Source organism: Microcebus murinus, chromosome 29 (assembly GCF_040939455.1).
Source record: "Microcebus murinus isolate Inina chromosome 29, M.murinus_Inina_mat1.0, whole genome shotgun sequence".
Lineage (NCBI taxonomy): Eukaryota > Metazoa > Chordata > Mammalia > Primates > Cheirogaleidae > Microcebus > Microcebus murinus.
This window is the reverse complement of record NC_134132.1, coordinates 3,772,395-3,796,176: the sequence shown is the minus strand read 5'-3', so window position 1 is coordinate 3,796,176 and position 23,782 is coordinate 3,772,395. Positions and strand designations below refer to the sequence as shown.

Genomic DNA, 23,782 nt, shown 5'->3' with positions numbered 1-23,782 from the left:
CTCCCTCCGCCGGCTCCTCGGTCCCGCCCCTCGCCCCCGGCCCCGCGCCCCGCGCCCCGACCCCCGCGCGGCAGGGGAAGGAAGGGCGCCGCACAGCGGCCCGGCTTGTCGAGCCGCGGGCGAGAGGGTCGCTCCTCGGCGGAGGGCTGGGTGAGTGGGACCTCCGAGCCGCGCGCCCCGCGACAAAGCCGCCTTCCGGCCGCCGCGCTCGCGCCCCCGCTCCGCGGCCGGAGGAGACGCTGTGTCGCCGAGCGGGGAGCGCGGGGGCCGTGGACTGACTGCGCCCAGTGCCAAAGCAGGTAGTTGAGGTGTTGGGAAGGGGAGAAAAGAGCCACAGGAAATGGCACGGGAGGACACGCGAATCCCTCTGCGACTCTAACCCAACCTCCCCATCTGCCGGAAAAGTAAGTCTCATCCTAGAAGTGGGGGCGAGGAGGGAGAGATGGCCCAAAGGATGCGGTCCTCGCCCGAGGGTCTGTGGCAACGACACAAACCCGGACAACACACGCTGCCCCGCCCGCGACGGAATAGCGCCTAAGGGACTTCACTGCTTCTTGGGGCGGTCTTCTGGGAAATCCCGATCGGGTCTGTAGACCAGGAGCCACTAAGCTTTCCACCTCTGGGGCGGGACAGAGCGCGGCTGGAAATTGTTCTAGAGCCCTACCTGAGCAGGTGTGCCCGTAGTTGCGTACCGCCCTCCTCCTGGAGCACCGTCACAGGTGCTGGCAAAGGCGGTACCAGTGTGTATGGAAGGAGGAAGGACCGCTCAGAACCGTGTGTAAACGTCTAGGAGAATTTTTACGGCTTCAAAAAGCTAGAGAGATAAGATCCAAAAAATGTTCCAGGTGTGCAACCCGGTACTGGGCACAGAAATCAACACGTTTTCATAAGGCCGATTCAGGGAGGCCGACAGCAGAAGTGACTTGGGTCAAGACCAGGGATTTTTACGTCTGGAAGGCCAGGGTAGGAATTCTAGCTCCTCTCCTGCTAACCGTCTGACCTCCGTTACTTAAATTCTTCAAGCTTCCAGGCCGGGCGCGGTGGCTCACGCCTGTAATCCCAGCACTCTGGGAGGCCGAGGCGGGAGGATCGCTCGAGGTCAGGAGTTGGAAACCAGGCTGAGCAAGTGTGAGACCCCATCTCTACTAAAAATAGAAATAAATTAATTGGCCAACTAAAAATATATAGAAAAAATTAGCCGAGCATGGTGGCGCATGCCTGTAGACCCAGCTACTTGGGAGGCTGAGGCAGGAGGATCGCTTGAGCCCAGGAGTTGGAGGTTGCTGCGAGCTAGGCTTACGGCACAGCACGGCACTCACTCTAGCCTGGGCAACTGAGTGAGACTCTGTCTCAAAAAAACAAAACAAAACAAAACTGGCTAGCAAGTTGACAACCTACAGGCAAGCTTTGGCGGGGCAAGAAGTTACTCTTTCCTGCTATAAGCCACACTTTGAGATAGGCCTGGCCTTTGGGGGAACTGAGGCTATATTGAGGTCACCGATATGAGCCAGGGTACTCACAAAGGTGTGAGGGCCAGGAGATCCTGCTAATTCAGTACCACAGAAGCTATGACACTAGCTAACCGTGACTTCAGCCCTTTGGATGAAATAATCCTCTTTCCCTCAAAGGGCCTGCCGCCCACCCAAAACACAGACCAGTCTGGTAGGCGTCAAAAGGAAGGTCTTTCAACAGCAGATTTCCCTGTAAACAGGAAAGCCCTGACAAGCCTCACCGAAGCCTGTTGGAGCTATGTTGTCATTCTATATATAAATAGAACAGTTGCTGCAGGAATACTGGATAAGTCAGAAAAAGGTCTGTCTTAAGCTGATGTGACACATTTCAGAAAAGGACTAGAAATGAGATTCGACTGATGACAGAGCTAATCTCTAAATGTGATTTTATCTTTGAACTAAAAATTGACAGAGATATCCCATATGCCCCTGCCCCAACACATGAAGAGCCTCCCCGTCATCAGCACTCCCAACCAAAGTGGTACAATTGCTATAATTGGTGAACACTTGGGGACACGTCATTATTTATAACCAAAAGTTCATTGTTTACATTAGGGTTCACTCTTGGTCTTGTACACTGTAGGGGGCTGGATAAATGTATGACATGTATCCACCATTATAGTACCATACAGTGTCATTTCACTACTGCCCCCAAATCCTCTGTGCACCCACCACCTAAGTCATTCCTTCCTCCCACGAACCCCTGGCAACCACTGATGTTTTACTGTCGCTATAGTTTTGCCTTTTCCAGAATGTCATATATAAGGAATCCTACGGTATGTAGTCTTTCTCTCAACTTTGCTGTGAACCTAAAACTGCTCTAAAAAAAAGTCTTAAAAATCAATGGAAAAGGGAAAGTTCAGATTAACTCAGTAATTTAAAGAGGGGGGAAAAACTAGTTGAATTCTCATCTCATTTCATATGTCCACAATAAGTTCTAGGAGGATTAATTAGGTAAATTTATTTTTAAAAGCAAACCAGAAGAAAATAGAATATTTGCTAAACCTCTGGATAGAAGTATTTCTCAACTTGGAAGCAATAGAAATAAAGTAATCAATGGATATAACTGGGTAATATCCTAAAAACTTCTATGTGTCAAACTTTTTAAATATAACTTAAACTAGAAAAGACAATATTGGCAGCAAACATGAAAAATATAAGTCTGAATATCTGTATGATAAGTAGAGCTTATATAGCTAAAGTAAAGTGTAGCATCTCAATGATTGAATATAAACAGAAAACAAACCACATAAGAAGAAATCAAAATAGTAACAAATCTATGGGGAAATTAACCTTTCCATAATCAAATATCCATTAAAACAAATTAACAAGCCAGGTACAATGGCTCATACCTGTAATCCTAGCACTTTGGGAGGTGGAGGTGGGAGGATCACTTGAGGCCAAGAGTTCCAGACCAGCCTGAACAGCATTGTGAGACCCCATCTCTACAAAAAGAAAAATTACCCGGTGGTGACACGCACCTGTAGTCCCAGCTACTCAAGAGGCTGAGGCAGGACAATCACTTGAGCCCAGGAGTTTGAGGTTGCAATGAGCTATGATGACACCACTGCACTCTATCCTGAGCAACAGAGCAAGACCTTGTCTCAAAAAAAATTAAAATGAAAAAATAAATTAATGATAAAGATACAAAGATACTGAGCACTGCTTAGCACCTACATTGCTGGTATCCTTATGAAATGGTATGTCTTTTTGAAAAGCATTTTGGCTGTCTAGAGCAGATCAGAGTGCTCCTACATTTTGACTCAGCAGTTGCACTTCTGGGAATCTACCCAAAAAAATACTCCAAAATATGGAAAATATTATATACTGCAAGTTACATATCATAGCATTATTTGTATTAAAGAGTTGGCCACAAATTAAAGATCAAAGAGTAAGGCAATACCAACTCCTCGCAGGCACCTGGACCACAATGTTCCTTACCATTTCTGAGCCTTTGCCCATGTCATTTCCGGTCTCCACCTGGAATGCTCTCCTTGTCGCTCCCTTGTCTATGAGCTGACCCCTCTTACTTATCCTTCCCCACTTTTGTTCAGCATCTTGGAGGCTCCTTCTCTGTTCCCTCAACTTGCTGTGTTCTTCCATTCTGGCACGTAGAGACTCCCTGTAATTACTTACCTGCCGGTCTCCCCTGCTCTGCTGTGACCCCTCAGGGTGTGGCCTCTCTCTTCTCAATCTTACAATCCTGAGTGCCCTGCAGATGTAGCAGATACTTGATAAATATTTATTAAAGGAATGAATGAATCATTTGCTCAAACTTTGTATAGCTATTAAGGATGACTGTATAAAAGAGTATGTGGCAATGTGTGAATACATTATAATGTTAAATTTTAAAAGCACTATATATGGAATTATCTCCAAGTAATACTGTTAAAAAAAAAAAAGCAAATTGCTAAACAGTACACAGTAGGCTGCCATTTTGTAAAAAGATAAGGTGTGTTGGCATAAGAATACACACACACACACACACATCCTCGTTAATGGATGGGCTATCTATGGAAGAAAATAAAAGAAACTGGTAATAATGGGTTAGGATGGAATAGGGGCAAAATAAAGAACTAAAAGATATTGGTGGGAAAGAGACCAGCTTTATTTTTAAATATACTTTTTGTTTTGTTTTTGGAATTTGTAGTATGTGTATGATACACCTGTTTTAAAAAGTAAAGCAATCTACAAAATTGTATGCAATTATATGAAAAAAATTAAGAGTTAATTTTTGCCAAGTAATAACAGTTGTGAGGTTGTGAGTGATTTTGTTTTTATGTTTCTGGTTTCCAATTTTTTTAATGTGGTTATATTGCTTTTATAATTAAAAGATTAAATTATAAATAAAGACATAAGCAAGTAACTAAGTAATCATTATATTTATTCCACACAACCGTTTCACAACTCAATAAATTCTGCTCTATTTTAAGGAGAAAAGGAGAGTAATTTTCTACCTAGGACTGCTAAGGCCATCTCCTTTATAATTCAGAGGTTGAAAATGGTTAATAAGTTTAATCACTGAAAAGTTAATCAGCCCTTCAAGTGGCAGTGAAAACAGGTAGAATGTGTTCTTCTAGTAGTTGCCTAGCTGAACAGCAAGCTTGACAACAGCATTTTAACCTAAGACACCAAATTTAAGGAGCTTGTCTGTCTCCATCTCTGTTTTACTCTTCCCGCCCATCTTCCTGCCCCCTTCTCTGCCCTGTCCCTCTGCTCCTCTCAGCCTGTTTTTGTCTTCTCTGCAGCCAGCCCTGTGGTTACCTACACACACACACACACCCGTGCCACCTTCCTCTCTGATCCGTGGTAGTGGTGATCCAGTATCACCCTATTTAAACAAACACATCGGCCAGGCACATGGTGGCTCACGCTCATAGTCCTAGCCCTCTGGGAGGCCTAGGTGGGAGGATCATTTGAGCTCAGGAGTTCCAGACCAGGCTCAGCAAGAGAAGATCCCATCTCTACTAAAAATAGAAAACATCAGCAGGCCATGGTGGTTCATGCCTGTAGTCCCAGCTACTCAGGAGGCTGAGGCAGGAGGATCACTTGAGCCCAGGACCAGGAGTCTGAGGTTGCTGTGAGCCAGGCTGACGTCACGACACTCTACTCCGGACAACAGAGCAAGACACTTTCTCAAAAAATAAATATATACATGAAAAAAAAAAAAAAAAACCCACATCCTTTGGTAAGTCTGGCCCCCTGTGCCAGTTTGGCCGTCTCATTTCTCTCACCAATGCTTGATTCAGGAATGGGCATGTGGCCCAAATCTGCTTTTGGATTTAGTCATGTTTGCCTGTGATGCCCAGATCCTCTACAGCCTCATAATAAAGCCCATACGAAGCATGGCAGAGTGGAAAGATGAAAAGAACCCGGGCCTCCCCGCCTTCGTTACACGGCTGACTTACCCAGCCTGGAAGGTCACCCTACCTCACAACTTCCTGTCAGACGAGACAGCTTTGTTGGTTAACACACTCTGACAGAGGTTTTCCGTTGCACAGGCTGCAAGTATCCTGGCTTCAACACTCTGCTTTTGAAGTTCTCCCTCCACTCTGCATTGATTTTCTCTTCTTGAATCTCCACCAGTGTTTCCACAGTTCTCGCTTGTACTTCACAGGTGAGGGCGAGGCTGTGGGGTGCCAGGGTGGATCCAGGCTGGGCCGACCTGAGAGTCTGTCTCTGTGGAGTTGGGATTCAATAGCAAAGGGATCCCTGAGTGTGGCTGAAATGGAGGCGACATTTACACGACAACTGTGGGGCCTGCCTTTCCAGGAGGAAGCCCAGACTCTCCTGCCCCTTGCAGAAAGAGGAAGGAAGCCCAAACAGAGAGACTGACTGCAGCAGGGTCTCTAACAGGGCAGCTGCAAATGGTTCTGCATCTTGTGCTCTGAAAGGCTTTCACCCTGCTCACCGCCTCCTCCTCCTGGGTTTCTTCAAGAGGACCCTGTCCTTGAGGTTTGAGATTTTCAGATAGAATCGTCCTTATCACATCCCACTGGGGCTTCAGCTGCTTTGAAGTGGGTATCTCAAATTTGCAAATCAAAGATTTGGTGATTAAAACACCTTGATTAAAACAAAGGGTCACCCCACCTCAACTCCTTTATGAAATGAGGTCAACTTAAAATATTTGTTTAATTAGCCATGCTATAAAATTAAACTGTATTTTTGTTATAGTTCATTAAATATTGCACCTTCTGTTCTTTAGTTGAAAAGTAAGCAAATTAAATGGTATATTCCTCTAAAAAAAAAATTCAGTGATCCCAGATTATACCACCCCCATGGCCCTCTTGCCCCATGCCCACCCATAAAAAAGACCAGTTTTCAGGCCCCAGGAAGAACATAAAAAGAGGGTGTATCTGTCTGGTAAATATGATTGAACAAGCATATGTAGAATACAGTGGTTTTGCTTTTAAAAATTGTGCAATAAAATGAATTCTAATTGTGCAATAAAATGAATTCTTTCACAAAATATGACAAAGCAGTCATTGATTTAAAAAAAAAAAATACTGTCATCCCACCTTCTTTTGGTACTAGCACCTTAGTTTCCATCTGCTGTAGAACAGCTGGACCTTTATGAATGGGGCTAGCCCCCCGCGCTCACCTTGCGGGGGCGGGATGGGGGTGAGCACGTGACACAAGTCTAGCCAATTACAGGCTCCCTTACTGATACTGAGTAGAGTGAGGAAAAGACCAAAACCCACCTAGAGTTCCTTTCATGGGGCTCCTGGACAAGCCTAAAGCTGCCCTTCAGACCTTCGAGATCCTCCTGATTCTTCTGCCCTCCATCTAGTCCCATAGGCTAGCCCATTTCTTTCCAGTGAATTTCCTTTCTGATTGAATTAGCTGAAACCCTTTTCTGTGGCTTAGACCAAAACATCCTAATCAATACTATGTGAACTTTTAAAACTGCACCTTGCAGAGAAAAATGTTAACTTTTTTTCTGATTTCAAAAGTGAGATTTTCTCATGAGAGCCAGGTGCAGAGGCTCAAACCTGTAGTCCCAGCAACTCAGGAGGCCGAGGCAGGAGGATCTCTTAAGGCCAAGAGTTCAAGACTAGCTTGGGCAAGGTAGAGTCCTTGTTTCTTAAAAAAAAAAAGTAGGATATTCTCATTATATGACATTTAGAAAACATAAAAAATATTTTTATTCCACAGACCCATTCAGTCAAAAAAAAAATATTTTTAAAGAATATCCCATGACAACATTCCCAAAGAAAACTATTGTCACTGTATTTGTATATTTTGTTCATTCATAAATATTTCTATAAGCTTGATCCCATTCTGCAGAGAAAAAAATTTAAATCTATTATATCTTCCATTTGCCAGTGCCCAAAAATAGTACAGAGAAATCCTCCGTCAGAACGGAAGCTGCGTCCATCTCAATTTCCAGGCTGTGGCTACATCAAGATTCTAACCTCATTGCCCTATATGCCCGGAGCATCTTCCTTTTCTACCACACAGCAATCTTTGTTTCCGTTCTTATAATGCAAAAGTGCTTGCATGCTCCCTTACACTCCTACCTCAGTTCCACCTCCAAACAATTTCAAAATGCCATTCCCCTCTCCACAAACTCCACCTTTCCATCCATCACCAAATCAAATTGTTTTGCAGAGTTAAGCATAATTCAACCCCTTATGAAATCTGCCCCCTTTAACACTGGGCATGCTAATCATGTCCAGTAATTTCCCTGTCACTGTTAGGTTTCTTTTACCTTCTAAAAACTTTGCTTCTGTGATATATCCCTTTCCAGTGGAACTACAATTGCTGGAATATTGAACTCAATGTTCAGAAACAGGAATAGATATTAGCAGATTCATTAGATATCTGTTTAGATTTTATTATGCAGAATCGATTGATCCAACAACAAATATTTATTGAGCACATCTCCTGTTAATACACCCGTGTCCATGGTCCCTGCCCTAAGATTGTAGCTGGAAGAAATAGACAGAGAGATGTAAGAACATGGGTCAGAAAGGATTAAGTGCTATAATTGCAACAAAGTGGGATATGCATATGATAAATGTTCAGAATGGAATTGTGAAAAAACACCTCTTCTATTTTTTCTTTTTCCCCCCTTTTTCTTTTCCCCAGTAGTGGCCTTTACTAAGTGCAATTACTAGAAACAAAAATTAGTTAAATTAATCCAGACCAAATGTCTTATGTCGGAATCATTTATTTGAATGAGATGAAGACTCTGAAAGATTAAATTTTAAAATGCAAACTTAATCACAATACTGCACCTGCTATAGAAAACACTTTGGTGGTTCCTCAAAATGTTAAACATAGAATTACCATATGATCCAGCCATTCCACTTCTAGGCATATACCCCAAAGAATTGAAAGCAGGGATCCAACTTGTACACAATGCTCATAGCAGCACAATAGCCAAAAAAAAAAGGTGCAAACAACCAAGAGGCCATCAATAGATGAATGAACAAACAAAATATAGGATATAGATACTATGGAATTTCATTCAGCCTTAAAAAGGAATGAGATTCTGATAGTCGCTACAACATGGATGAACCTTGAAGACATCATCCTGCATGAAACAAGCCAGACACAGAAGGACAAATATACCACAGGACTCCACTTGTATGATGTATTTAATGTACTCAAATTTATAGAGACAGAAAATAGAAGTTACCAGCAGGTGATAGGAAGGCGATGGAGAGTTATTGTTGGGTGGAGAGTTTCTGTTTGGGATGATGAGAACGTTCTGGAAATGGATGGTGGTGATGTTACACAGCATTGTGAATATACTTAATGCCTCTAAACTGTACTTAAAAATGGTTACGATGGTGAAATTGATGTATGTATATTTCATCACAATAAAAAAGTCTATACTTATTAACAATAACTTATATATAAATATATATTAATATACTTAATAACTGAGGAATTGTTCAAAATATAGGGATAAGTTGCTCACAAATCTAAATATGATCAAAATTAAATGTCCAATATATGCATTCTAGGGCTATGAGTTGTGTTTGTCCTTACTTTAGGAAATATAAAATGATAAAAATAAATTAAGAGGTGATTGCATACAAAGGATCTATTTTACTGAGGGATTTATCCAAGCATTCCTTTAAACAAGGGGCTGATTCTCTAGTAAACTTAATTGTTCAATAATTAATCGCTTACGACCCAACAAAAGCTGTTGAGAGTAGCAACACACTTTGGAAAGAGGTATCAGGAAGCTCTAGAGCAGCAGAAGCTGGAAGCTGGGGGTCCTCTTTATTTTTTTTTTTTTTTTTTGAGACAGAGTCTCGCTTTGTTGCCCAGGCTAGAGTGAGTGCCGTGGCGTCAGCCTAGCTCACAGCAACCTCAAACTCCTGGGCTTGAGCGATCCTTCTGCCTCAGCCTCCTGAGTAGCTGGGACTACAGGCATGCGCCACCATGCCCAGCTAATTTTTTATATATATATATCAGTTGGCCAATTAATTTCTTTCTATTTATAGTAGAGACGGGGTCTCGCTCTTGCTCAGGCTGGTTTTGAACTCCTGACCTTGAGCAATCCGCCCGCCTCGGCCTCCCAAGAGCTAGGATTACAGGCGTGAGCCACCGCGCCCGGCTGGGGGTCCTCTTTAGCACAGTCCTAGGCAGAAAGTCACCTCCATCCTCACTTCTGTCCTTCTACAGGGAGCTTTGGCCCCCCTCAAGTCTCATATAAGCATCCAACACATCTCAGGGGAGTAGGCATGTCGTCATGAGGGACAGCATAGCTACCAAGCTGATGACCCGAGTTTTCATTTCAATAGTTTGGCTACCTTTGCTGGTGGACAGTAAACTCTCTGAAGACGGGTCAGATTTTGTTTGTAGTGTGCTCTCTTGCAAATATGCCACTCACGCTGGATATTTTACTTAGTGAATAAGTGAATCATATTATTTAGTGAATAAGTGAATGAATAATATTATTCATTATACAGTGAATCATGTTATTTAGTGAATAAGTGAATGAATCATGTTATTTAGTGAATAAGTGAATGAATCATGTTATTTAGTGAATAAGTGAATGTTATTTAGTGAATAAGTGAATGGGATCAAGCGATTAGTGAGTAAGTGAATAGATGAGTGAATAACTAATCAAAAATGGCCATGGAAGGTCCAACAAAAACAGTTATAAAGCAGCTCTGAAATTCTAACATATAGGAAATCTACTTGAGTCGCAAAAGTTCAAAGGACACACGTAATGTTAGAGAAACACTCTCCAAAGGACAAAGTGAGAAAAATCTGTGTTTAAGTTTCTCCTCTCTTCTCCTGCAAAAGGGACATATTTTCGGTTGCATTTGCCACTCTGCCTTGTACCCGGATGCATCGCATTTGCAATAAGTACTGTTGACAGAATGAATGACAAGGCAAAAAATAGCTTGCAGTACTTTTCATTTTTTACAAGTGTGGAAAGCATATTAAACCATCTGCTGATTAAAAATATGCGTGTTTTGACTTGCATATGAATCAAATTAACATACATAAATCCAACATCTTCACTTCACTAGATTCACAGCCGTAGCCAATGTAATTTTCCATGTTTCTTCAAATTCATCAATTCCAGAGTGACATAATTAAGTTATTAGGCATCAAATACACAGTAATGATTTATAACTGAAAACTAACTTTTGTTTTATTCCAATTCCATGATTGCTTATCCTCTAAAACTAAAAAAGGCATAAGATTATTGCAAATCTAAAATTTTATGTTTGAATCTGCTCTATAAATACTTTATGTCACCAAAGGAAACTAGAATCTGAGGTACGGAACAAGAACTCATCCCTCGGTGTGATGAATTAGTACTAACGAGAAAGTGCTGTGTTGAACCCTAACACCTTGCTGCCTTATGTAACCCCAGAAATGTGCAAGCTTCCAAGTTGGAGCTTCCATAACTTCAGCTTCTACCTGGTCCTCTGCTCCAGCTGGTCTATCGCACCTTCTTCTCTCCAAGACTCTGTCCGAGGCAGGGCAGAGCCTCTGGGAACTAGAGAACACTCTGCATACCATTACACTACTGGCCCAGGCCAGTGTCCTGGGAGGAAGAACACATCCAAGCTGCAAACCCAGATCAGACTCTACCAGGTCTGGGACAAGACAATAAGAGGGTGTCCAATAGTCCCTAAGGATTCACCACCACTGCCTGGAGCATCTCTCCAGGACCAAGAATGTAGCCTGGGAATCTCTAGCACCCAGCCCCACCCTTGCACCCTGCTATGGATATACTTCTGGCACCATAAACCCAGCACCATATAAATGCCCAGAACTTCGGTCACTGGGTCCTCCCAGTACTGCTCGCGTTGAGCCTATCAGAGCAATAGGAATCTTTCTGGAACAATGCATTCTAACTTTGGTGATAAGAATCCTCTAGGGCTGTTGATTTAAACACAGATTCCTGGGCCCTTTCTTTGGATGTTTATATTTAATGGCCCTGAGATCCAGGAATATAAATGTTTAACAAGTGTCCACCTGAGAATTTTAGAAAATACTGAGTTCAAGCACTCTTTGAAGTACTCACCTGAGTTTCCTAGTGGGGGGAGTTGCCCTTCATGGATCCAGGCCTCATGGGAAGTCTATATAAGTCCAAGGCACATTGTCATTATCATGATTATATGCTTTTAGCCATACCACCAAAGCAATGTGCACAGCCTGGGTGAGCCTCTTCTCAGACACAGGGCTAAGTGACCAGCCACAGCACCTGAGGTCTTAGCAGATAGAGTAGGATGAGGAGTGACCAAAGGCAGAGGAGAGAGGGAGGAAGAGGAGGAGCAAAGGCTGGAATCTGGAAATTAATGCATATGTAATTTTTAAGAGACAGGGTCTTGCTATGTTGCCCAGGCTGGCCTCAAACCCTTGTCCTCAAGTGATCCTCCCACTTCAGCACAGCTGGGAATACAGGCAAGCGCCACCATGCCCAGCTTGCATATATTTTTCGATCCACTGTTGCTTTGGCTGTTGATATAAATCAAAAGGAGAAGGAGGGAGATGCAAGGAGAAAATGTAAACAGCTGGGTAAATTCAATCCTCTGTTAAATATGAATTTTCAGATATTAAAAAATGAATATGTTATCTCAATTATTCATTTATTGAACTTCCGATTTTATTTTTAAATATCACTATGTGAGTGAATTCAAGCTGGGCTCTCAGACACAACTAGGTGTTAAGATAAGCACCTGTATGGTTGGGTACCACTGACGTGGGTCACACAGCTGGGGAAAGATTTCTATCCCGGCAGTTTTCTGAGACCTGAACAAGAAGTTGTGAGTTAAGTAGCAGCCTGCAGAATCACCTGGCATTACGAAAAGGAAAACCTTCCTCCATGTCTCCTTAAAAGGAAGATGAATTCAGTCTTCTGTGATTGAATATGTTCCTGAATAGCAATAGGGAAATGGACCGGCTTTTTATGTTCTCATCTAAAGCCATGATTATACAACCAAATGTTAGCAACTCAACCTCAGCAAAGGCATGAAAATAGCAAGAAATACAAGAAAATAGCATGCATGAGAGAAGCAGTTAAATTTCCTAGATGCAATCGTTTGGGAAGAATCCTTCAAGTTTCTGAACAAATTCTAAAAGATACAGTAATTCAGTTAACTCTCCTCATGTCAGAAATGTATCTTAGCCTCTTTAGAAGTTGTGGTTCCTTCTATTGTGACAAACATTCCCAAAGAGTTCAGCAGCAGCTTTGGGACAATTAGGAAGTATACTAGATACCAAAAATATATTAGGGCCCAATATGCCTCAAAGTAGCCTGCTTTGACGGTCTCATAAAATATGCAAAAGATACTTAACGATTCTCATTTTCAATTATAATTCCCTGGGTCTCATTACTTTTTCCTCAAATAGGTTTAAAAAAAAAAAAAAAAAAAAAACGTTTTTCCATGCTCATCCTGCTGATAAAACTTCAATCACTGAAACTTTCCCTTTAAAACTAACAAGGCTTTTTATCTCCCTGCGTTGAGCAGATAACGATTTTACAGGCCGCTTGGAATTACCGGAGAGAGCTGAAACTGGAGCAGCACAGATAAATGAGATTCCTGTAGATAAACCACATAATTCAGGGCAGTCAGGAGTTGCAGCCTCTTCCCTCACTTAACCTTGTACCAAAGCTCCTGCGGGTAATTTGATTCCCCACGTACCTTTCTCTGTTGGAATGGAAAGTGAATTTCCTTGCAAAAGAAGGAAAACAGCACGGGGACTTGGGAGGTGGAACGTAGCTAACTGTGCCACCTGAGATCCAATACTTCCCTGCTCAGAAACCTTAGTTTCAGCTGTCTATGGCCATACCATCCTTAACGTGCCTGATCCCGTCTGATCTTGGGAAGCTAAGCAGGTTCTGGCCTGGTTAGTACTTGGATGGGAGACCACATGGGAATGCTGGGTGCTGTAGGCTTTCTCTAAAAAAATTTAAAAAAAGAAACCTTAGTTTCCTTACCTGAAAGGGAGGAGGTTGGACTGAACCTGTGGGATACAGAGATCCTGAGATCTGGAAGACTCTCCAAAGTCCCTGCTTGGGGCTAGTGGGGAAGTGAGTAGATTCGGGGCTGAGGTTTTCTCAGAACGGTTCTGCTTTGATCTTTTTATACATGGGGGCTTTATAAAAGATTTCATTTTCTGAAAGGTGCCCAATATTAAGGAAAGCTAAAACATGTATCCTTCTATCCCTACCACCGTCAGATTTTTTTTAAGTCGATGATAAGAGGAGATGAGCGGGTGAAAGTATTAACCAGATATAGAGAGAATCTGTGAAACTGACAAGGTGCTTAAAGAATGCGAAAGAGGAAACTTGAAGAAACCCATTTGAAGCATCTCTCTTCCTGGCTAGGTTAAGAGGGCTGTACACTCTTTGCTTTCTCAAACTTCTACCCCTTTCCCAATGGTTCTCAACTCTGGCTGCCCAACAAAATCACCTGAGGAGCTATTAAGTGATAGAGGGGTCTCACCTCCACCTCTGCGGTTTCCTCACATTCAACAGATGTGAGGATAGATGGCATTTTCTTCCTTTTTTTTTAAGATCCAGAGGTGCTTTTGATGTGCAACTAGGATTGAGGACCTCTGTTTGGCTTTAGCTCTCTCAAAAGACAAAGACCAAAGACCTCCCCCTGCCACGATGTCAGTGATCATTTGTAGGCAGATGACTCCAAATCTAACTTTCTAGAAGCAACTACCTTCCATCTGGGGGTCCCCCCAGCTCTTTCTCACCGACCACCCTCATACCCCTAGTCCTCCCATCTGTAGGGGCCCAGCCCTCCTTACAGGGACCCAGGCTCCCAGTGACTTGAAGGCATCTTTGACTCTGCCATTCCCTATAGCCTAGCACCATCCTATCTGCACCAGCTTAGTAACTCGACCCTCATATCGCATCCTGAACCAGGTCCTTGCTTTCCATTCCCCCGCCACTCTTCAATCCAGGCTCCCTTTGTCGCTTCATAAATTGCTCACAGCCATCTGACAGTGGTGTCATTCTCCCATGTTTACTCACCTTGATCCATCCTAATCTGACCTGTTAGCCCTTTGTTTGCAGCTACAATGGGTTCCTGCTGCCCACCTTTCAAAAGCAAGCCCCTTCCTCTATCTCCTAGGTTCCACAATAGGAACCTAATCTAAGTTTCCAGCCTCATCTTTGATTACACAGCAGCATGAAGACAATCCACTGCTCTTTCTTTTGTAAACATGTCCTAGGCTTTCCTGATTTTATGTCTTCACTCTTACTGCTCTCTCGGCCTAAAATACCCTCCTCCCCTTTTTATGCTGCCTCCTTCCTAAAGGCTCTCAGCTCTGTCCCGGTGAATCTGAACCTCAGGTACATTGTGCTTAAGGGTCAACTCTTTCATGGCAGGCTTTACATCCTGTCTTGCTGCATGGTTATCTTTGGCTATATCTCACCCCTTTATTGAGTTGACTCACTTCGATGTGAGCCTCACAGCTGCAGGGAAAGAGAGTGGGCTTTGGAGCCAGAGAGCTCTATGTTTAAGTTCCAGTTCTGCCAACTAACAGCTGTTTGGACTATCAAATCATTTAACCCTTCCCTGCCTTAGTTTCCTCATCTGTAAAATCGGAACATTAATATCCATTTCCTAGGATTAGGATGAAGTCCGAATGAGATAATGCTTGCAAAGTGCCTGACACACGAAAAGGCTCTCAACAAATGGCAGTTCTCATCAATAAATGTCAAATGGAGGCTTGACAGGCTTTTATCTGTAATGGAAGGTGGTGTCCTGTTAATCTAGCTTGATGGAACCATCCTCTATAGATATTCACAACCTGGTCCTTTTGACTCATTAAGAAGATTGCAGGGCTATTTTTACTTTTGAGAGAATACTCTGTAGCAGCTTCCTCCCTGTTATCTGTTTGCCAGTAATAATAAGGGTTGGCAGTGATAGTGAAATGGCAGGTAGACAGGAAAGGGAAGAAATGGCAAGAAAACTCTAGATTAAAATATCCAACAGTACAAATCAATAGACATAAAATGCTCACAACTGTCCAAAATAAATATTACCAAGTTGCAATAAGCAGTATATGAAAGAATAAACCACCATACTCATAAACCACTACTCAGGTAGTTTATTTCAGGGAGGTAGAAATCATTAAATCGTAGAAAAGCTATTGATATAATACATCAAATCATTATGTCAAATACAATAATGTGAAATTGCCTCTATATATGCTTAATATATTTGACAACATTCAATAATAATCCCTAATAACATTATCCTAATAAAAGAAATGGAAAAAATATTTACTCAGTATAAGAAAAGGTATCGGATTAAAACCAATAGCCAGCATTATATTTAATAGCAAAACATTAGTGATATCCCCTTTAAAAATATACCCCCCAAAAGAATACTGTTTAATATTGTTCTAAAAGTTGTAATCAATGCAGTAAGACATGACACAAAATTAAAAAGAAATTTTGAATAAAGAAGAGATGAAATTATATTTATTTTGGGATGAAGTTACTGTATAACCATAAGCCCAAATAAATAATTCGAAAACTGATTAAACAAAAAGGGGTGAATGTAAGATAAACAGACAGAAATCAAGAGTTACAATATGATTGTAATAATCAGTTAGAACCTTTTTTATATATACATATTTATATATAGTTCACCTTTTCTAAAAAAGATTCAAGATAGTTGTAAAAAAAAAATGAATACAGAAAGCCCATCTACAGTAAAAACAAAAATAATTGTAAAACATCTAGAAGTAGCCTTAATGCATAATATCTTCCAATATCTGAAGAAAACAACAAAATTCCAACATTCCATCTCTCTGCTCATGTCAGACTCTTACAGCACCTGCCTACTCCACATCTCCACGCGGAGTCTAACAGACATTTCAAATGTAACACGTCTAATAAAACACAACTCTTGGCTGGGCGTGGTGGCTCATGCCTATAATCCTAGCACTGAGAGAGGCTGAGGAGGGCGGATCGTTTGAGCTCAGGAGTTGGAGACTAGCCTCCCTCAGTGCTAGGATTACAGGCGTGAGCCACCATGCCCAGCCAAGAGTTGTATTTTAGACATGTTACATTGGAAATGTCTGTTAGACTCCAGGGCAGGTGCTGTAAGAGTCTGACACGAGCAGAGAGATGGAACATCGGAACATGAAGGCAGAGAATTCGATGGGGTCATCTGCAGAGAGAATGCACAGACTCCCAGGGCACCCAACACGAGGAGTCTGGGGCCAGACAGAAGATCCAGCAGAAAAGACTAAAAGGAGGCATCTAGTAAGATAGGAGAGAACCCAGGAAAGTTTGGAGTCTCACAGGCCAAGGAAGTAGTTTAATGTAACTCCCATCAAAGTAGCTATGATTTATTTTTATTAACTGACAAAATGATTCTAAGACATACTAGAAAAACATAATGCACACCTAAGATAATGGACCATTCTGCCACATCCTTCCTTTGTAACAACTGATTACAGACATGACGTTTTTATGACCTTGTACAATGAAAATGAAATCTTTCTTAAGAGAAAAAAGCTACTTGCTTACGAAAGCCTTCTGTCTCTCAGTGTATAACCCTCCATTTTTATATTGGCACATTCTTTTGAGTCACTTTGCTGGAGTGTTTGTAGCATGTTAACAAAATGTAGCATGTGCTTGAAAAAAATGTCTAGGACATTTTGTTTTTGAGACTCATGAGTGGACTCTATTTTATATAAGAATCCACTATACCATGAGGAAGCATATTAAACCCTCAGGCAGGAACAACTTATTCAATAAATGGTGATGGGACAAGTATCTAGAAATAGGAAAGTAACATTGAGATCTCATTTCATTCTACACACACCAAAGTAAATTCTAGATGGGTCAAAAATTTAAAAAAATTTTTTAAAGTATTTTATTTTATTTTTTTAAGAGATTGGGTCTTCCTATGTTTTCCAGGGCGGACTCAAACTCCTGAGCACAAGCTATCCTCCTGCCTCAAATGGCTGGGATTACCGGTGCCTGCCATTGTGCCTGGCTTAAACATTTAAACTTTTAACAGTAGAAACATTTAAAGAAAATATGGACATACATTTCTAAAACTTCTACAAAGGGGAAGATTTCCTAAGCTTAGAAATAACATAAGAAATTATATCCTGAATCATGTCGTGGTGAACAAAAAAAAAAAAAAAAAGAAATTATAAAGCAAAAAACTAGCATATTTCAATCAATAAAAATGAAAAATTTTGTATACAAAAGACTATTAGGTTAATATTAAAATGGAAAAATTTTTTCAATAAAATGTCAAAGGTAATATATTCTGTATATGAAGAGTTCATGCAAACAGATAAGAAAACTAGGAGGGTCCTAGTTGATTAATGGTCAATGGAATAGTCCATAGAGAAAATTCGACTAGTCAAGTAATATATGCAAGCTTGTTGATTCTTGATAATAATCAAAGAAATAACACAAAATATAGTGATCATTTTTCACCAATACTATTACTAAAGATTAGTTTTTTTGGTTTTGGGGTTTTTTGGCTTTTTACTTATTTATTTTCTTCTTAGAAACAGGATCTCACTCTGTTGCCCAGGCTGGAGTGCAATAGCATGATCATAGCTCACTGCAATCTCAAACTTCTGGGCTCAGGTGATCCTCCTGTTTCAGCCTTCCTAGAAGCTGGGACTACAGGTGTGTGCCATTATGCCTGGCTACTTTTTTTATTTTTATTTTTTGTAGAGATGGGGATCTCTCTATGTTGCCCAGGCTGTTCTCCAATTCCTGGCCTCAAGTGATCCTCCCACCTTGACCTCCCAAAGTGCTAAGATTACACAGGCATGAGCCACTGCACCCAGCCAAAGATTAGTTTTAAAAATCATACTATAGTATTGGGAAAGGTTCAGTAAAGAGGACCCTCTTTTGTACCAATGGTATAAATTTAAACAAGCTATCTGAAATTTGAAATTCTATCAGGTCCTTTAAATAAACAGTCCACACTCAATGGATGACCCAGCATATCCACTTGGAGACTATCTTAAAGAAATATACTTTTTATAAAAAATAAATCAATAAAAATAAATCAACATACCATTATTTATAATAGCCTCCAAATGGAAAGAAAAGTTTTGCAGATACCGTGGACCTGAAATAATTAAATTAGAAAACAGCCTTCCCTGTTGCAGCCAGAAATACTTAATAATGTTACAAAGGAATTTTCACTGCGTGCATATTTCTGCCCAGTGGAGATCTCTTTGTAGCTCTGATCCCAATCAGTAGGTTACTTTGTCCACCAAAGGGAGAAGAATTTAGCTTCCATGCACACAATGTGGGCATAAACTAGAGGCCGCTGACCAGGGAACATGGAGAACCCAGATTAAAGGGCTGGAAAACTACAAGGTCATGGAAACAGAAAGGGAAGCTTCCTCTGATACTAAATAAGCAGAAGTAGGCATTTTTGCAAAACTTATTGAAGGAAGACAAAGTCTCCTTTGTGATAAAATTGATACAGACTTTTATTTTGAGCAAACTCAAAGACAGAATTCCTGCAGAGAAAATAGGGCAAAACTGAAAGAAAATAATATTCCTGAAAATCCTGCCATAGGACAAGGCAATTGAGGAAGATCATTAGCAGGACTTAGGTCAAGTCCAAAGCAGGGGAACTTGTGAAGCCATTTGGCCACTCATTTCAACCTTCTGATGGGTCCAAGGCCCAACGCCAGAAGCAGAGGCCATGGGGCTACCAGATTATGTACATCTAATAGTTCCTGCCAAAGTGAAGCCAAAGAAACTTACTTTTGGACAATTTTCAGAATCTGAGAAACGAAAAGAAGGTAAAGAATATGTTTGTCCAGTGGAATGGGGACAGGCATCAGGAAGTGGATCTAAGAAAGGATCTGAACCTGGTTTGGATGTGCGCCCGTATGACAAAGATGATTTGGACTGGTGACAGCAGATGGAACATGCAGAAGGGACAGTGAGGTGCGTCCTCTGAAGGCATCTACAATCTGACACACATTAAAAGAAGATGACGTTTAAAGACTTTGCTGCCCATTGCCCCAGTGCCGAAGACTCAAATGTCTGATCCTAGCGCCTGGGTGAACATGAGAAGCTCTTAGTCCTTCCTACACTGTCTTCACCAAACCCTCACAGAGTGTATACAACAAGCCACAGACTATATACTGTTTAGCTTTCCAGCTTCTGTTTACTAAGCAGTAGAGACTGAAAGTGGGAAGACATGCTGATTTCCAAGGTGCCAGGAAAAATGAGACAGTGGTGAATGAGTGTAATTATTTTTCCTCTATTTAATGTCAAAGTCTGTTACACATTCTATTTAATAAAGTGTTGCATTTAAAAAAAGGACATATGGCCGGGCGCGGTGGCTCACGCCTGTAATCCTAGCTCTCGGGGAGGCCGAGGCGGGCGGATTGCTCCAGGTCAGGAGTTCAAAACCAGCCTGAGCAAGAGCGAGACCCCGTCTCTACTATAAATAGAAAGAAATTAATTGGCCAACTGATACGTATATAAAAAAAAAATTAGCCGGGCATGGTGGCGCATGCCTGTAGTCCCAGCTACTCGGGAGGCTGAGGCAGAAGGATCGCTCGAGCCCAGGAGTGTGAGGTTGCTGTGAGCTAGGCTGACGCCATGGCACTCACTCCAGCCTGGGCAACAAAGCGAGACTCTGTCTAAAAAAAAAAAAAAAAAAAAAAAAAAAAAAAAAAGGACATAAAATTAGAAATATAAAATTAGATATAAAAGTAAATATTTAGAATAGAAATAAAAAATTATATATATTAGAAAGATGATAAATACTGCAAATGAATATCCACAAGTCTAGAAATAAATATTTTTTTTAATTCTCTAAAACCACTTTACAATGCATTTTTTACATATTCTGGCTGCATATTCTTTGATCACCTCTTCATATGACACCAATCTTGGCTTCTATAGAAAGAAAAGATATTGTCTTCTTCTAGCAGGGTTGGTCTAAATTTCTGTTTTATTATTGATAGACAGGCTGTATAAAACATGAGACCTCACACATGGATGTACTCACTGCTACAAGATTATACACAAGAAACACAGGAATTCTAATAAAATCTATTTTAGGTGATTTCTGTAAAAATATATTTTGGGTTTATAGTTATATATAATGTATTATTAAGTATATTCCTTACAGGAGAGCACTTCTGTCTTGATGAGGTTTTAATGAGCACCAAATCCTTTGCTTCCAAATTTTACACATCCAATACTTGGAGGAATTTTCCCCAGAATGACTTCTGGCTCTACATCTTGCAAACCTCACTTTTGTCTCCCCCACACACTCCAGTGTGGAGCTACAAGACAGGACACATTCTTATCCCGACACAGCCTCTGACCCTGGTCCTTCAATGTGGTGCCTGATAAGTTAGCTCAGGGGCAGGAAGAATATCCAGGAGCCATTTCTATACTGGGTCAGCCAGTAACAGCTTAACGATGTAAGGAAGTGACTATGACCCTCGTAAACATAACCAACTAAAACCAAAAGTTAATGTATCCCCAATTCAACTTCATCAATGGGATCCCCCAAATGCTCATGTCCCCAGTAATCCTACCTGACTGCAGTGTGAGAGGGGAAGTCAAAGCGGGAAGAGATCATGGTCTCAACCAATTGCAATTAGAGTATTTTACTTTTGCAAATTTTACAAAAATCTATTCTGCTTGTGAGTGTGTCAGGATCCTTGGAAGGAGCCCAAGCATGAGAGGATCCCACCACGAGAGGGGCCGGAAGCTTAAGTTTTGTTCATTTCATAGTAAACCCGCCTTTCACAGTGCTAAATGAATGATCTCAAGCTTTGTTGTGGTATGTTCTTTATGTATTTAATTTTTTTTTTTTCTTTTTTTAACATAGGTTTGAGCTTCTATATGTATTTAATTTTTGATCATTTAGACCTTGGCAGTGAGAAAGAAGTTTAGACAATCCCTCCGGGGCAAGAGTAGACTGCAGTGAGTGGGAAAGAAAGTGGATAAATGAGAGAGGGATAGCTAGAGAGTTGGAAATTAGTAGTATACATGGAAGTGATAGACTGTGAGTGCAAAATATAAGTATTTTTTAATGACCCTTCTACTTCTAATATAAGGATAGAAGGTGATCGGCAAAGATAATGTTAGCCTAACTTATGTAACCAAGAGAGTCAAAGAACTTGATTTTGTTCAATCCAGAAAGGTCTGTGACATGAGGACTTACCCACTGAAAGATAATTTGAATTATTATTATTTTGTACCTTATGATCATGTAGGCCTCAGAACAAATGTTTTTTCTTTAATGAGTTAATAAATGGGAAGTACACAAGGTTTGTCTTTAGCAACAGTGATAGTAAATTTGAAATATGCCCAAGTTTTGTATTTGTCGTAGTGATAATAATGATAGTATTAGTTTATGGGGCCACTGAACACTCTTTGGGTTTTGTATTGTTTGGTCCAACTGAAGCCATTAATGTTAAGGTAAGAATAGCCCTTAGCTATAGGGTAGATTTCTGTGTACTCTTTTGACTAATAATTATTAATATTCCAATATCAAATGGCAAATTTCAACAATGCTGAAACCGCAATTACTCTTGCACCAACCTAGTAAGTTTCACTATAGGTCTTTAGATAGAGGAAAAGGCAAAGAAATAATTCAAAAATATTAACATGCAATTCATTTTTTTAATGAATATAAAAACAAAGAAATAATTTAATAGATCAGAAAAAGTAACAAGAAATGTAACAGGCTTTGACTTTGGTCCAAGAAGCTAGAAGCTTACTTAGGTGCCCTTGCTAAGCAAGAAATGTCCTATTCCTGGCTTGACCACGGAGCAACAAGGTAGGACATGCTGACAAAAGGGGCCAGTTCTCCAACTGCCTTGATTTGTTCTCCCCTGTATCAGTTTTCTCTTGCTGTTGTAAGAAATGACCACAAACATGGTGGCTTTAAATAACAAAAATACGTTATCCTACAGTTCTGTATGTCACAAGTCTGACACGATCTCACTGAGCTAAGATTGTACTGAAGACAGCAGGGCTGACTTCCTTTCTGGAGGCTAGGGGAGAACTCCTTCCCCTGCCTCCCAGCTTCTAGAGGACGCCCAGGCTCCTTGCTCGTGCCCCTTTTCTCCATGTTCAAGGTCAGCAATGTAGTATCTCCCTAAACCATCTATGGTCTCAGTTCTTTCTGACCACAGCTGAAAAAGGTTCTTCACTTTTCAGGACTCATGTGATTAGAGGTGGCCCACCTGCATAATCCACGATAATCCCCCCATCTCAAGGCTTTAACTTTATCTCTTCTGTGAAGTCCATTTTGCCATGTAAGACAGCATAGTCACAGGTTTTGGCATTGCAAAGGTGGACGTCTTTGAGGGGCATTATTCTGCCCACCACATTTCCCCAGCCTGGGACAGAGTGGGGGCAGCAGCCGGCCAGGCTCCTTCCTACTGAAGGGACATTTCATGGACTATCCCAGTTCCCAACCCTCCAGAGGGTCAGGTTTTCCAACATGGTAATATAAGAGTAAGGAGGATGGGAATGGCTTTTCTCTTGAAAAATTAACAATAATAATAATATTACAATAAAAGTCATCCATGAGGTCTTTCCTCTTGGGAACTGTTGAGTGTTTTATTTTGTAGGAGTTGAGTGGCTACCCAGCCTGCACGTATGACCAAGAGATAAAATAGTACTACTTTGGTTATTATTTGTCTTGGCCTGATTTAAACTGCTGATTATACAATAAAACCAAAGGGCATCAAAGTCCATTTCCAGATTCCTGGGCGGTCCATTTCCCTTCATTGCTACTTTGTCATTTTGTGCTTTCCTGATTTTGCCCAAATATTTGCAATTTGGGTGGGGGCCACAATTTACCAGTCAACCCAGAATTCTTTCCACCTGCATGCTACTATTCAACTTCTAGTGTAACAAAGCTCCTTTGAACTTTACATTTCAAAGAAAAATCACTCTTTTTTAGACTAACATCTAAGGCAACTCAGTGTGCATGGAGAGAGATGCCACGGCTGCAAGGGACTTCAAGACCTAACAAACTGTCACCTACTGACTAGAGATCCTTGATTCCAGAGAACTGTTGTATTTTATATATTGATAGATGTTGGCCTTTGCTAATCAATCCTTTCCTTTTATAGTTTGCTATTAAAACAATTTATTAATATAATCAAGACATTAACTTCTGTCTTGTTTTTTCTTTGAAGTGTTTTGCTAATGATTATGCAGATACTATCCCACAATCTAGGCAGTTCTTTTGTATACTACAATAATGATAAAATACACGGGTGAATGAACAAAAGAGACAATGTTATGTAGGGGATAAGCCCAAATGTATCACGTTTTG

At 41.0% G+C, this 23,782-nt stretch overlaps 1 long non-coding RNA gene and 1 pseudogene across 1 annotated transcript; both read left to right on the top strand.

Moving 5' to 3' along the window:
• Positions 1 to 100: 100 nt before the first annotated feature.
• On the top strand, positions 101 to 7,087 carry LOC142865531 (uncharacterized). Its single transcript, XR_012915736.1, has 3 exons — positions 101 to 404; positions 5,513 to 5,628; positions 5,784 to 7,087. It is a non-coding gene; the product is annotated as an uncharacterized LOC142865531 (long non-coding RNA).
• Positions 7,088 to 13,272: 6,185 nt separating this feature from the next.
• LOC142865586 (uncharacterized) lies at positions 13,273 to 13,392 on the top strand (annotated as a pseudogene).
• The last annotated feature ends 10,390 nt before the right edge of the window (positions 13,393 to 23,782 follow it).